Source organism: Protopterus annectens, chromosome 1.part0, assembly GCF_019279795.1.
Source record: "Protopterus annectens isolate FY-2018-M chromosome 1.part0, PAN1.0, whole genome shotgun sequence".
Classification (NCBI taxonomy): domain Eukaryota; kingdom Metazoa; phylum Chordata; order Ceratodontiformes; family Protopteridae; genus Protopterus; species Protopterus annectens.
Window position 1 is genome coordinate 462,751,804 of NC_056725.1, and position 16,341 is coordinate 462,768,144.

Genomic DNA, 16,341 nt, shown 5'->3' on the forward strand with positions numbered 1-16,341 from the left:
GGGATTTTTTAGTTGGTTTAGTCACTTTTCTTTGAGAGTATAAATTCCACTGTTTGTCATGAAGTGGCATTTAGCAGTGGTTTGTATAAACAAAGGCAATTAGAAATTCAATTTTTTGTATAAAACTTCCCCTGTAACTTTACCCAGTACTCAGTTCTTTGCACACTGAGGTACACTGGTGCACAACTTCAGTCATACATAGCCTAGTTGTAGTTTCTATCATCACAGTCTCCAAGTTAGCCTGCTGTACCACATATTTGTAACTCACCTAAAAAAGACCTGACACTATGGATGGGTACTTTCCCAGTTTCTCTGCTGCTAATTTTGTAGATATGAGCATCCTAAGACAATGTAGGTATTGTCTCATGTTCACTGACAACCAATTAATCCTTAGAGAACTGGATACAGTATGTGAGAGATGTAATTACACAATTTCACTGGAAGCAATACTCTTGTGATATAGGGAAATATTGCCAGTCAAGCTATCTGGAATTTTATAAATAATTCTATGTCATTTGTGAATATTGATATGATTTATACAGAACTGTATGTTATGTACTGAACTAAAATGTATCCACAGTGTACCCTGGTGGAACATAGAAGATTAACCTGGAAACCTTAAGAATATCTAAGGTTAAGTTACTTTACAGCTGGGCCATAAACAAAATATGTTATCTCTCAGTTTCAGTTCAGTAGCAGACACAATGTCTAGAGCTAGAAGTTTTTGTATTGTCTGCAAAGAGAAGTAATTACTAGATTTAAAATGTAAATGAGTTTTATTGTTTTACAACTTCCAAGAGCTGCAAAAATCTGAAAGAGATGTATTTCTCACACAGAAATGTTAAATTCTGTTAGTATTTGTTTAGCTTGGGAGCTGAAGTCAGGTGACAAAGAGTGATGCTATCCAAGCTGGCCCAACAGAAATGCTTGATATTAATTTTAGAACTCTCAGAGAAGACTGTGCATTTTGTATTTTGTCTTGGACCTAGCAACAACATTCACTCATCATCACCATCTGCACTTGGCTTGCTCTGTAAGTAAAATTTAGGGCATAGTATCTGTTTTAGATACAGATAGGAATATAGTAAATATTAGTTTAGATGTCCTCTGTGTTTATTTGAGACCATCCTGCAATGTTGTTTTATAATATTTCCTATGATTTTGAACTCTGAAGTAACTGTGTCGGATTTACTGAGTATTGTCTTGTTTTTTTTTTTATTATTTACTATTAAATATATTTAAACCTATCTTTGTGGATGATATTTGTGAGATATATTTAAGCTCTTAGTGTACTTGCATATGTATTTGGTGACAGTGTATAGGCCACTCCTAAACAGCCTTACTCTTGGTCAGACTACCATTTGGATTAATAGTAACATTACAAAGTAGGATTGCATACCCTTTGTTAAGGGCCTTAAAAGTAGATTATAAGAGTGGGTGGTGGCAGTGGAAGCTACCTAATAGTCCAGGCAGAAGGGGGCATAGCTAGTAAACATGTGCCAGCCTTTTCCAGGTGTCTGTGTGTGTTTGTATATAAATCAAATCTCAAAGTGTGTGTGTGTCAGCTACTTGGGCATGGATACAAAGCACTGGTTGAATAAAGAGGGTACTGGAGGTTGTGGATTGGCCACTCAGCTGAGATCTCAGCCTTATAGCTGTGCCAGTGGGGAGTCTTATTGGAGATCTGGAGAAAGAGGGAGAAACCAGCTCCAGACTGACTGTGATATATGTGTGCTGTTAAGAGAAATTGCACTTTACTGTATGTGTACTTGTCATCCTCCCATTGTGTACGTCCCCCACTGTAGCCAGTGGTGAGGGTTGTGGCTCCTTGATCACTGAGCCAGTGCTGTGGCATCACATATTAATTGGTGGTCAGTGCTGGGATATACACATCACATATCAATTGGCTGACAGTGGTGAAAGAAACACATCACATATTAATTGGCTTGTAGTGGTGTAGATATTGAACTCCTATAGCCTGTGTACAGTGGTTACTGAAGATGCTTGTACTCTTAATCAGCCACTCAGTGAACATTCAGAGTTCCACATTACAATTGTTTTATTTTTTTGTTAGCATAGTTAGTCAGGGAGAGCAGGCAAGCATGTCAGCAGAGGAGTATGGCAAGCTGACAAAGAGCCAGTTGGCTGAGATGTGCAAGGCTAAAGGACTTGTGCATGCCAACCTGACTAAGGCAGAAATGATTGTAGCTTTGGGCACAGCTGCATCTCAGACCAGCGATTAGGAAGACAACCAGACTGGCCTTGGAGATGTACAATTCTCAAGAAATGGACAGCTCAACCTTTCCACAGTGGACTTAAAAATCCATCTAAAATTAAAGAGCTTTGAGCTGAAGGGCAAGCATTTGGAAATAGAAGCAGCAGATAGACTGAGACGTCAAGAGGCTGAGGAAAAGTAGAAACTGTGAAGTCTAGAAGTGGAGGAGAATGACAGGCAACATGAAAAGGAGATGCTGACTCTTCGCCAGAGTCATGGAGGTAATGGAAAAGTGAGTAACCAAACCCCAGAAGCAACAAAGGTCAGAAAATTTCTTCCACAATTTACAAAGGGGGATAATTTTGATAGTTTCATTCATATGTCTGAAAGGGTATGTAAACAATATAATGTTGACCAAGGGCTCTGGCTACAGTTCCTGACCCCCTTACTCCATCGTAAAGCTGTAACTGCTATTTCTAAATTGTCTGATACTGGTTTCTTAAATTATAGGTTCATAGGTAGGTACTAGGCTATCTGCCCGAGGGCATTTATAAGCCTAGCCAGAGTGTGTCGGTTTTCGCCGCCCCCATTGATTAATTAAATGATCCTCTGTCAAGCAGAGCCAATGAAGTGATCCCAGGGGTGTATTTCTGTTACCCGTCCAGTCGTCAAGGTTTCTCTTGAAGAGTGTTAGTGAGGGGCTCTGCCTGATGTAATTTGGAATTTTGTTCCAAAGCATGGGGAGTCTCTGTGACAGGAATCTATCCCTCCAGCATGTTCTATTTATTGTTGTAGTGAGGTTTAGCTCACTAGAGCGCGTGGCTCGCAGTGACTTGGATTTCTTTGGGTGGAGCATGTCCAGCAATTCTGAGTTGGACGTGGCTTTGTAAGTCAGGCAGAGATCACCTCTGAGTAAGCGATATGCCACTGAGTACAGCCGGAGTTTTTTTCAGTCGGATTGCATAGGACATATGTTTGTGACCAGTAATCCTCTTGGTGAGGTACTTTTGTGATCTTTCCAGCTGTTGGAAATGTCTTGTGAGGTACATCCCAAATGGGGCATAGTACTCTATGATGGGTCTAATGAGTGACGAGTAGAGGGGCACTATAACCCCTTTATTTCTAGATGTGAACCCCTTAGTAATTAGATGGGCCACATATTAGGATTTTCTAACTACTTTGGCAATATGATTGTCAAAGGAGAGATTACTATCTACCTAGGTCCCCAGATCTCTTATTACCTCTTCTGTATTAAGGAGGCTGCCACCTATGTGGTCATTTGTGGGTGTTTTGTTTTTCCCAAACGGGATGACTATGCATTTTTTTGGCATTTAGCTTGAGACCATGACTTTGACACCAGGTGTCTGTCACAGTAAGGCCCTTTTGGAGGATGTCCATGTCAGCCGGAGAGTCAAGTATGGCTCCCAGTTTGCAGTCATCGGTGAACTTGGTTAGCCATAGTCCTCCTGTGTTTGCCTGTAGTTCTGAGAAGTATATGCTGAACAGTAGGGGTCCCAGGACCGAGCCTTGTGGGACACCATTTGTGACTGGTTTAGAGTCGGACCTGGAGCCCGCCATTCTTACCGTGTGAGTTCTGTCTGTAAGCCAGTTGGCAACCCATCTCTTAACGTAGGGGTTTATGTTCAGGCTGGTGAGTTTTTCTGTAATACCTGAGTGGGGAATGGTGTCGAAAGCCTTGGCGAGGTCAAGGTAGGTTGTGTGAACCTCCTTTCCTTTGTCTATGGCCTTGGTGACTGTCTCAAAGAAGTCATCCGGGTTTAGTAGGCATGATCTGCCCTTAACAAAGCCAAACTGGGTCGGGTCAAGTGTTTGGAGGTTCCCAATGTCTTTGTTAATGAGTTCCATGATGATGCGCTCCATAGCTTTGCAGACCAGGCTAGTCGGGCTTATGGGGCGATAGTTACCAGGGTCAGCTGTGGCCCCTCCTTTCTGGAGAGGAATAACCATTGCTGTGCGCCATTCTATGGGCATGTAACCTGTGGAGAGGCTGAGGTTGAACAGCATGTTTAGGTGGGGGGGTTAGTTAGTCCTGTAGTTTGTGCAAGATGCAGCCTGGGACACCATCTGGTCCCATTGATGCTGTGTTTATGGCTTTTGAAAGGGCTGTTTTCACCTGTGTGTCTGTGATTTTTGGGTCACAACACTTTTCCAGTATTGTTGTGGGCTCTTTTGGAGGTGAGAGGGGGAGTAAAGTTTGCACTGAATCTATCTGCCAGGATGTTGGCAATATCAGTAGGTTCAGTATATTTTGTGCTATTTTGCACAGTTCAGTGTATATCTGCGAGTTGCCACTTAGATTCTTAACATAGCTAAAGAAGGCTTTGTGGTTATCTTTTGAATCCTTGGCTATTTTTCTTTCAAAGTTAGCCTTGGATGATTTCATGGGGGACCTCAGTTTCTTACTTATACTGATCAGGGATGTCTTTCCTTCTTGGGATTTGTTTTTTTTCTGAAGTAGTTTCCTCCTTCTGTTGTATAGCCTGTTTATTGCAGGAATCCACCAAACTGGTTTCGTTCTCTTAGAGGAGTGAGTCTTGGTTTTGCTAGGGATGGCATGATCCATGCATCCTTGTAGGTGCTCATAGAGTGCATTTGTAAAGGTTTCTGCATCTTGGGCAGCGTTATCCTTTAGTGTGGTGGCTGTGAAACTTACAACCTCTGTCTTAAGTAAGGTCAAGTTTGCTTTAGAAAAGTTTTTTACTGTGGTTTCCTTAGTTGGGGGTAGTGGTGGGGTGTGGACATCCAGAGTGATTAGTTTATGGTCTGATCTAACCAGTGACGGGTTGACCTCTGGTGTGGAACACCTGTCGTCCATGTTGTTGATGACTAGGTCCAATATGTTTTCACCTCTGGTAGGGGAGTTTACCAGCTGATCCAGGGAGTTTGAGTTGATGAATTCCAGGAAGCGCTGGGCCTGGGAATTTGTACTCGAGTAGTTTTCCCAGTGAATGGTAGGGTAACTGAAATCGCCCAATATCAGGGTTTTGGTAGGACCTTCATGTTTTCCAGTGTCTCCAGAAAGGTAGAGTGGTGGTCCTGGGTCATGGAGGGTGATCTGTAGCAGGCCACAATTTGCATTCCAGATTTTCCCAATGTTAGTTGCGCCACTAACCTGGAGGTGTAGGTATCTATGATGAATATGGATACACCCCCTCCTTTTGTGTTTTGGTCCATGTTCTGTGGCCAGAACGTGTGGTATGAGTTGTAGCCCGGTAGTGCTGGGGTGCTCTCTGGAGCCCTGAACCAGGTTTCAGTTACTGGACAGATGTCGACATTCTCCATACTGAAGCGTGCTTCGAGCACGTGCATTTTGAGATTTAAATTCCTGGCGGTGAGTAGCATAACCCTCAGTTTTTTGTTAATTGTGCTGTTTATGGAGGTGGGTTTGACTATTGAGCCTTGCTTAAAAAAGGCACTATGGGGGCAGCATGAGCCTTGGCCAGTATTCGAAAGCCAAGGGGGTGACAGGTGCAAGCCATCTCTTGTGAAGCAATGTGGCTTGTTGAGCATATCATCCCAGGATGACAGACACTGGATCCCCTTTGAATGACACCAAAAGCTTAGCCAATTGTTGAAATGTTATCATTATTTCTTTATACTGAGGTATCATTCTTGGTGAGGGCAGGATGCTACTCAGGGTCAGGGTCATACCAGCCTGGGCTACATGATCAGAGAGCTCTTCCATGTCTCTTTTCAAGTAGTCCAGGGAGGTACGTCTCAGGTCATTCACACCAAGATGAACAATGACAGAGTCATATTTGTACTTGCTCTGGAATGACCTGAGTGCTTGTGTTATGTGGCGGATTCTGGCTCCTGACAGGCAGCTAACAGTAACCTTCTGCTTGTCCAGCCTAGAGAGTAGGACATCAGTGTGCCTGACTATAGAATCACCTATTACTAGTGTGTTAGGTATCTTATTTCACCTTAAGGGCTGTGATTGTGTGGCACACTGATTTAATGTTTTATGTGTTGTCTGATTTGTGACAGGAAGTGCAGGTTGTTTGGGTGTCTGCTTTGTAGGTCTCTGATGCTTTTGCAGGTTTTTATTTAGAGCCTCCAAGCATGATTTTGTGTATTTATGTGTATTTTTTGCCAGTGCTGTTTTAGTAGGTCTGTCTGCAGCTGGAGTTGTGGTGCAAGTGTTAACCTTCTCCTCTTGACTGCCTGTTCCAGTCTTGGGTGGAGACAGCATAGCTTTCAATTTGGCTGCATAATTGCATCTCTCGCTTATGTTAGTGTTTTGTGGTAGTAGGAGAGGGTTGTCTGTGTACATGAGGCAGTTGTAACATTGCCTCAGGATACCCAGATTCACCAGCTGGACTGGAGAGTGCACCTGAAGTTGCCCTTTGGTCATGCCTGAATAGTAGGGTGAGCTGCTTAGTCACTTGGTTGGTGAGGGGTGAATAAAGAGCCTTGCCCTGCTGGGCAATCAGTTTCAGGGTATATTAGTGCTTGCTATTAGGTCTGAGCAAGTGCTGGGCTGTAAGATGCTTTTTGCGTGCTTAGGTTGAGAGCTAGACTAGTTTCAAGGGAAAAACTGAAGAGGAGACTTAGTGGGACCGGGAATAATTTAACCGTAGCTAACCTGCACTGTATATAATACAGTCAAAATGTGTTTGTTAGAATGCTTTAAGTTAACACCTGAAACTTATAGAAAACAGTTTTGTGAGCATAGAAGCAAGGCAGGTGAAAGTGTGTGTGTGACTATATTGCTAAACTAAGCACTTATTTTCATAGCTGGGTGAGTGGATTTCAGGTCACCACTTTTGAAGGGCTGGCAGACCTTTTGGTGTAGGAACAAGCCATTAGCACTTTCCCTGAGGACATGAGAATCTGGTTAGCTGATAGACAATGTACTGCTGCAGATGAGTTGGGGAAGAAGACAGACCTATACCTAGCAAGCAGGTCCTCACTGCACAGGAAAGGAACACCAAGTGCTGCTCATGGGTCTGATGGAACCCATGGTGGGCAACCCAGACTGCCTCAAAAGAGTCCACCAGTAGCAGGGGAAGCCACTAGTTCAGGTACAAATCAAGGACCAAGGGTTAAATGTTTTAAACGCAACTAGTGAGGCCATGTAGCATATAGATGTCCACAGAGACAAGGTGAGGAAAAAAGGTGGGAAAGCCAGTAAGCGGGAATGACAAAATGCCAGCAGTAAGTTGTCTGGAGACAACAAGGGTACCAAACTACCACAAGAGGTTATATCCTATCTTAGTGGATGGGAAAGAAGCCACTGCTAAGAGAGACACAGCCTCTGACCTAACCATTGTGAAGCCTGCAATGGTTACACAGGAGCAGTACTTGCTTGGGCATTCTACTCCAGTCACAGCTTTAGGAGGGAGCCCATTCCAAATACCTTTGGCTAGGGTTCACCTTGACTGGGGTGGTGGAAAAGGAAGCCAGCAAGTAGGTGTGATTGAGGATATTCCCACAGATGTCCTGATAGGGAATGATTTTGATAATGCAGTACCGTGTGTGCATGCAGTTACATGCAGTCAGGCTTGGAGACAAGCATGTGGATCTTGTAGCCTGGGGGAGACCCAGACAGACGACACACTTGCAGCCAGGACTGGTGAGGTGATTAATTCAGGGAGGGAGCTACCCTGTAGCAGTGAGGCAGAAGGTTAGCCACAGCTGCTTGTGGGTACTGATGTTCTCTTGGACAGAGTGACTGCAAGGGCAGAGGTGAGTAGTAATACCTAGGCTGACAGTGAGGCACTGCTGTCCAAGGATACCAGACTTCCTGTGGAAGAGGAGCTGGAAAGGGTTACAAGGAGAGAGCTGAGACAGGCTCAGCTCTCAAAATGTACATTACAAGGCCTGAGGGAGGTAACCAGGGAGGCACCTGATTCTCAAGGGAAGGCGGAGTCTGTATACTGGGACAAAGGGTTACTGTATAGTGACTGGACCCCCGAGGGACCACTAGAGGGTGAGAGAATATAGCAGTTGGTAGTGCCCAGAGCCTACCATCTGGTACTTCTAGTTATAGCCCATAATATTCCCCTTCCAGGTCATATGGGCAGAAAATATTCAAAGAGACATATTATGCAGGACTTTTATTGGCCTGGGATTTCCAGAGATGTAACAGGGTACTGCAGGACCTGTTAGCAGTGCAAAAGGTTGGCAAGGCAGAAGACAAGGTGAAAGCTCCTTTGATACATTTGCCTGTGATTGAGGAGCCATTTCAGAGGGTAGCTATGGATATTATGGGGCCTCTGGGTACCTCAAGTTCCACAGGGAAAAAGTATATCCTAGTGGTAGTAGATTATGCTACCAGATACCCTGAGGAGGTGACTGTGTCCAAAAACAGAAAAGGTGGCAAATTCTTTGTTAGAGATTTTCAGCAGGGTAGGTTTCCCAAATGAAATACTGACTGACAGAGGTGCCAATTTCATGTCAGACCTGCTGGCTTGTCTGTGGAAGTACTGTGGGGTAAAGCACCTGAAGACCACCACCACCAATCCCCAGACTAATGGTCTTGTTGAGAGGATAAAGTCTACACTCAAGATGATGCTATGGGCATTTGCAGACCAGTTTAAGAAGGAGTGGGACAAATATTTGTCCCACCTGTTATTTGCTTACAGAGAGGTTCCCCAGGACTCCACAGGTTTTTCACCCTTTGATTTGCTGTATGGGCATAGGGTGAGAGGACCTCTAGATTTGATACAAGATGAGTGGGAGTGGGAGTGTGAATCCCACAAGGAGTATCTTGTGGCATATGTCCTAAATCTTCGGACAAGGCTCAGGAAACTCATGAGCTTGGCCTAGGAGAACCTGGCAGAAGCCCAACAGCAGAAAAAGTTCTGGTATGACAGGAATGCTCGAGCTAGAGAGTATGCTGTAGAGCAGCAGGTAATTCTTCTCATTCCTATCAGACACAACAAGCTGCAGCCAGCCTGGGAAGGACCCTACAAGGTGGTAAGGAAGGTCAGTTATGTTAACTACATGGTGGAACTGCTAGGCAGGAGGCAGGAGCACAAATTGTACCATGTTAACACAATGAAGCCTTACCATGATATGGAGGCCCTTGTGCTGAGTATTTGCAGTGAATGGCAGGAGGAGTCTGAGGGGGATCTTATGACTGATCTCCTCAGTGAGACTCAAACTGACACCTCAGTGGAAGGGGCAGCAATGCCCCAGCAGCTATTCCCTACCCAGGTTTGAAAAAAACGAGCAGTGTTACAGGAGTTTGGGGACATGTTCAATGGGAAACCAGGGTACACACACCTGGTGCAGCTCCATGTGGATACAGGACACCAAAGGCTTATTAAGCAGGCCTGTTATAGGGTACCTGAGAAAGTCAAACAAACTCTGAGGGAGGAGATACAGGAAATGTTGGAACTAGGGGTAATTCAGGAGTCTAGCAGTCCCTGCCCCCCCCCCCAGTGGTGCTGCTACTGAAGAAGGATGGCAGCACCAGGTTCTGTGTGGACTACAGGAAATTAAATAGTCACACAGAGTCAGATGCTTACCCCATGCCTAGGACAGATGAAGCCCTAGGGCAGCTGGGTGGGGATAAGTATCTTACCACTATTGATCTTACCAAGGGTTACTGATAGGTGCCCTTGACTCCTAGTGTTAGAGACAGGTCAGCCTTTGTGACTCCTTTTGCCTTGTACGAGTTCTCAAAGATGCCCTTTGGGATGAAAAATGCCCCAGTTACTTTCCAGAGGCTGGTAGATCATATCCTAGCAGGAGCAGGAGAGTTTTCCCTTGCTTACCTAGATGATATTGCCATCTATAGCCATTGCTGGCAAGAGCACCTTCAGCATGTCAGGGAGGTGCTGGGCAGACTACAGAGGGCAGAGTTGACCATTAAACCCAGCAAATGTCAGGTGGGTATGGCAGAGGTCTCCTACCTGGGACATAGAGTGGGAAGTGGTAAGATCAGGCCAGAATCTGCAAAAGTGGAAGCCATTCAGGCATGGCCTGCCCCTGTAACCAAAAGCAGATGAGGGAATTCTTAGGGACAGTGGGGTACTACAGAAAGTTTGTCACCAATTATAGTACCATAGCTGCTCCCCTCATAGACCTAACAAGGAAAAACAAGCCAAATAAGGTAGTGTGGACTGCAGCATGTGAGCTAGCATTCCAGAAGCTTAAAAGAGCTTTGGGAGGACCCCTTGTGTTAGCCAGTCCAGATTACAGCAAAGACGTTATTGTGCAGATGGATGCTTCAAACCATGGGGTGGGGGCTGTACTCATCCAGATTTTCTCAGATGGAGAAGAGCACCCAGTGGTATATTTTAATCATAGGCTCCAACCCAGGGAGGAATGCTATGCACCTGAAGAAAAGGAATGCCTAGACATAGTGTGGGCACTGCAGAAACTTCAGCCTTATCTGTATGGAAGGAAATTCACTGTAATTACAGACCACAATCCCTTAACATGGCTACATTGAGCCAGCCAGCAAAATTACAAGTTACTAAGATGGAGCCTAGGGTTGCAATCATATGATATGGCAGTGCAGCGCCGCAGTGGGGTTAGCAATGGCAATGCAAATGGGCTGTCAAGACAGGGAATAGGGTATGGTATTCCTAGATAGGCTCAACCCTGTCAAGCAACGTTTCTCAAGGGTCACTTAAAAAACTAGCCTGAGTTTTCTGGGGGAATGTGATATAGGGAAATATTGCCAGCCATCTATCTGAAATTTTGTAAATAATTATATGCCATTTGTGAATATTGATATGATTTATACAGAACTGTATGTTATGCACTGAGCTAAAATGTATCCACAGTGTACCCTGCTGGAACACAGAAGATTAACCTGCAAAACTTAAGAATAGTTGAGGTTAAGTTACTTTATACCTGGGCCATAAACAAAATATGTTATCTCTCAGTTTCAGTCCAGTAGCAGACACAATGTCTGGAGTTAGAACTTTGGAATGAGAAGTAATTACTAGGTTTAAAATGTAAGGTGTTTTATTGTTTTATGACTTCCAAGAGCTGCAAGGATCTGAGAGAGATGTATTTCTCACACAGATATGTTAAATTCTGTTAGCATTTGTTTAGACTGGGAACTGAAGTCATGTGACAAAGAGTGATGTCATCCAAGCTGGCCCGCCAGTAAATGTTTGATATTAATTTAAGAACTCTCTCAGAGAGAGATTGTGCATTTTGTATTTTGTCTTGGACCTAGTAAGAGCTTCCACTCATCATCACCATCTGCACTTGGCTTGCTCTGTAAGTTAGATTAAGGCATAGTATCTCTTTTAGATATATATATATAGGAATATAGTAAAGATTAGTTTAGAAGTTTTCTGTATTTATTTGAGACTGTCCTATAATGTTGTTTTAAAATATTTCCTATGATTTTGAAATCTGAAGTAATTGTAGTTGGATTTACTTATTTATCAAATATACTTAAACCTATCTTTGTGGCTGATATTTGTGAGACATATTTAAGCTCTTAAAGTACTTGCATATGTATTTGGTGACAGTGTACAGTCCACTCCTAACAGCCTTGCTCTTGGTCAGGCCACCATTTGGATTACTAGTAATATTACACAGTAGGATTGGACACCCTTTGTTAAGGGCCTTAAAAGTAGCTGATAAGAGTGGTTGGTGACAGTGGAAACTACCTTATTATCTGGGCAGAATGGAGCATAGCTAGTAAACATGTGTCAGTCTTTCCCAGGTGTCTGTGTACTTTTGTATATAAATCAAATCTCAAAGTGAGTGTGTGTGTCAGCTACTTGGGCAGGGACACGAAGCACTGGTTGGACAGAGAGGTGCTGGAGGTTTTGGCTTGGCTACTTAGGTGAGATCTCAACCCTGTAGCTTTGCCAATGGGAAGCCTTACTGGGGATCTGGAGAAAGAGGGAGAAACCAGCCCTAAACTGACTGTGTTCTCTGAGTGCTCCTAAGGTAAATTGCACTTTACTGTGTGTGTACTTGTCATCCTCCCATTGTGTACGACCCCCACTGCTGCCAGTGGTGAGGATTGAGCTCCTTGATTACTGGGCCAGTGCTTGGGTGTCACAACTTTCACAAAAAGGCACTCAAAACTACAATCAGGTTTTCAATAACATAAGCATTACACCCACCACTCATAGTACTCACCCAACATATAGACCAACATATGCTGAGGCACTTAATAACAACCTTCCTAAATCCCAAAAACCTTCTAGACATTCAACCTACCAAAAGAATCCCTAGCAACCCCAAAAGCATTCCACCAAAACAACACATAAAGCCGCACCCTTTAGAACCTCAACTGAGAGCCCATAAGCCTAGCCAATACACTTCCCAATAATTTAATAAAAGGAAACTCCATTCTGAGAAATACAGATGTCCCACTCACTGGGCTGAATAAGGAGAACATCATGGTCAGTTGTCTATCAGGGGCCAAAATCACCCATGCCCTCAAGTCACTGGACAACAAGTACTAACATGACTTAGTTCTTGGAAGTCAAATCCAATGTCAAGGGCTACTGCTGACCAAGTTTGCAGATGACTGAAAGCTATGAGCAGTCATAGAATCCCCCAAAGAAACAAACATTCCACAGGAAAGACTTCTTTCTTCTTCTTCTTTTGACTTTTCCCAGTTAGGGGTTGCCACAGCAGGTCATCTGTCTGCTCATGATTGGCAGTGGAGTTTTACAGTGTCGAGTTGCCAGCCTGGTGCCCAACCTTCCACAGAAGGCACACACATGCACACACTCACATCTTGGGCCAATTTAGAGTGTCCAATCCACCTACTGCATGTCTTTGGGATGTGGCAGGAAACCTGAGCACCCAGAGGAAACCCATGCAACCACAGGGAGGACATGCAGACTCTGCACAGAAGGCACCCCAGCCGAGAATTGAACTGGCGATTCCACAGGAAAGACTAACACAGACAAATGTTTAGTACCAAAGCCACAGCTTAAAATTCAATGCCAAGACCACAAGCTAATCACCCTAGATATCTGCATCCCTCCCCCACCCACCATTAAGTAAACCACGGAAAAAAATTTCTCCAAAGACAACTTCAGGCTTAAGACAGAAGTGGCAAACTTCATGACATCCATGCAGATGGGCAATACAGTTACGACTGCTGAATCCTACACAAATGCACTCTATAAGCATTTACACGACAACATGGATTGTGCTATCCCAAACAGAACCAAGATGCTATCCTCCAAAAAATGGAAGCCAATCTGGTGGTCCCCTGCCATAAACAAACTCTACAACAGAAGGAAGAAACTGTGGCAGAAGAGAGTAAAATCCCATGAGTGGAGGAGCTCCCTGGTCAGCCTCAGTAAGAAGCTGAGATCCCTTATAAGATCCTCCAAAGCTAGCTATGAAAACAAAATTGCCACTGATTCTAAGGGCAACCACAAAGCATTCTATAGCTATGTCAAGAATCACAAAGGAAACACCCAGATCTGCTCTGAGTTACAGCATAACGGCATGAAAATTACAGAACCAACTGATATTGCCAACATCCTGGCAGATAGGTTCAGTGCTAACTTTACCCTCCCTCTAATCCCCTAAAGGGCCCATATCTATACAGGAAGAATGCAGAGTCCCTGTAATCACATCTATGCAGGTAAAAGCTGCACTCTCTAAAATGAAAAACACAGCATCCATGGGACCGGACAACATCCTAGGCTTCATTTTACATGAGCGTCAGAATGAAATGGCTCCCCACCTAAGCACCATGTTCAATCATAGTCTCATGTCAGACTTTGTGCCCATTGAATGGCACACAGCAACAGTTATCCCACTCCGCAAAGGGGGATCCACCACTGATCCTGGGAAACTATCGCCCTATTAGCCTGATGAGCCTGATCTGCAAGGCCATGGAATCATATGGAACTCATAAACAAAGACATTGGTAACCTCCAAACTCTGACCCCACCTAGTTCACGTTTGTGAAAGGCAGATCATCCCTCTGAACTTGTTTGACTTCTTTGAGGCAGTCACCAAAGCCGTAGACGAGGGTAAGGAGGTTCACACAGAATATCTTGACCTCGCCAAGGCTTTCAACACCATCCCCACATTCTGGAATTATAGCTAAACTCACTAAACTAGGTATAAATCCCTACATCACAAGATGGGTTGCCAAATGGCTCACTGACAGAACTCCCACTGTAGAAGTTGCAGACTCCAAATCTGACTTCAAACCAGTGACAAGTGGAGTACCACAGGGTTCAGTCCTGGGGCCTCTCCTGTTTGGTATCTACTTCTCTGAAGTACAGGCTAACACAGAAGGCCTATGGCTAATGAAGTTCGCAGATGACTACAAACTAGGAGCTATAGTTGAGTCCCCAAATGATGTGGACATCCTACAGAAGGGCCTCACTGAGACAGCTGCCTGGTGTCAGAGGCATGGCCTCAGGCTCAATGCCAAAAATTGCATTGTCATCCCCTTTGGTAAAAATTCTGTACCCATGAACTAGCACATAAACGTCAGTCTACTTAACGCCAAATGTGTGATACGAGACCTTGGGACCCAGGTGGACAGTAGTCTCTCCTTTGATAATCACATCACCACAGTAGTCAGGAAATCCTTCTATGTGGCACACCTCATCACAAAAGGGCTCTCATCCAGGAAAAAAGAGGTCATTGTTCCCCTCTGCTCAGCACTCATTAGACCCATTATAGAGTACAACACCCTTTTTGGAATGTACCTCACAAGACATCTGCAGCAGCTGGAAAGGCCACAGAAGTACCTCACAAAGAGGATTACTGGTCTCAAACAGATGCCCTACACTGACCACCTCAAAAAAACTCCAGCTTTACTCTGTAGCATATTGCCTACTCCGAGGAGATCTATGCCTAACATATAAAGCTATGTTAAACTCAGAGCTGTTGGACATGCTACACCTAATGAAATCCCAATCACTCTGAGCTACAAACTCTAGGGACCTAAACCTTGTCCCACAATAAACAGGACATTCTGGAGGGATATATTCCTGTCCCTGAGACTTCCTATACTCTGGAACAAGCTACCCATCTATGTCAAGCAAAGTTCCTCATTAGCACTCTTCAAGAAAAATCTTGATGAGTGGATGGGAAATAGGAAATGCACCCCAGGGATCACTTCTGTGACTCTGCTTGACAGGGGCACAGGAAATTAACTTTCTTGGGTGGCGTAAGCCAGGGAACCTTGTTGGCTAGGCTTATTTAAGCCCTTGGGCCGATAGCCAAGTACCTACCTATGAACCTATGAACCTAAGAAATGCATAACAGTTCCCACTGGGAAGTCAGCCACCCTAGGAAATTACCTCATTGATAACACACCCTAAGAGAAGAGCCAGTTGGCAGGGATTTGGGTATGTATGTAGATGGTAACCTTTTTATCAATGAGTGCCTAAGATAGGAAGTAATTCTATGTTGCTCAAATTATAAGCAAGGGCATGGCATCTAGGTCCAAGTAAGTCATTATTCTGCTGTATTCAGCCTTCATCAGGTCCATCATTGAGTATAATGCCCCCTTTGGTATGCATCTGATCAGACACATGCAACAAATGGAATATCCACAGAGGTTCCTCACAAAAAGAATACAGAGTGTAAACATTTCCTATGCAGATCACCTCAAAGCAATACCTCTATACTCTGTTTCCCACATACATGATCTATGCCTGGCATACAAGACATTTAATTATTATTAATTTATTTATTGGCATTTGTTTACCAGGACAGACCACTGGGCCAGTAAAAGCCCAATTTTAGTGGAGGCTCAGGTAGAAAGGTTCCACACAAAACATGAAGATAGACAAGTTTGTAACAATTAATACAAGCTCCACAAAATACATGACTATATTAAAATAATTAATAATGGTATAAAAATAATTGATAATAGTAAAAGTAATTGTAAAGCTAAATTTGTCAATAATTATAATTAATACAAACTTAAGTTACAGAGTGAGACAAGAAATAGGTAAAAAGGCTAACATTGTATCAAACTTCTGCCAAGAGAAATTTTAGGTTATCTCAAAGACATTTTGAGGTTAGTATTGATAAAGAACATTACAGTAGATGAGTGAAAGGTTTCAGAGTATATTCATGAGGTAGAGGTAGTCAGGATTTAAAGGGTAGAGGTTTGGTGCAAGTGTAGTTTCAGGATGAAAGAGGTATTGTTGTACAGAAGTTTTGAAAGATGCCAGGTTTTG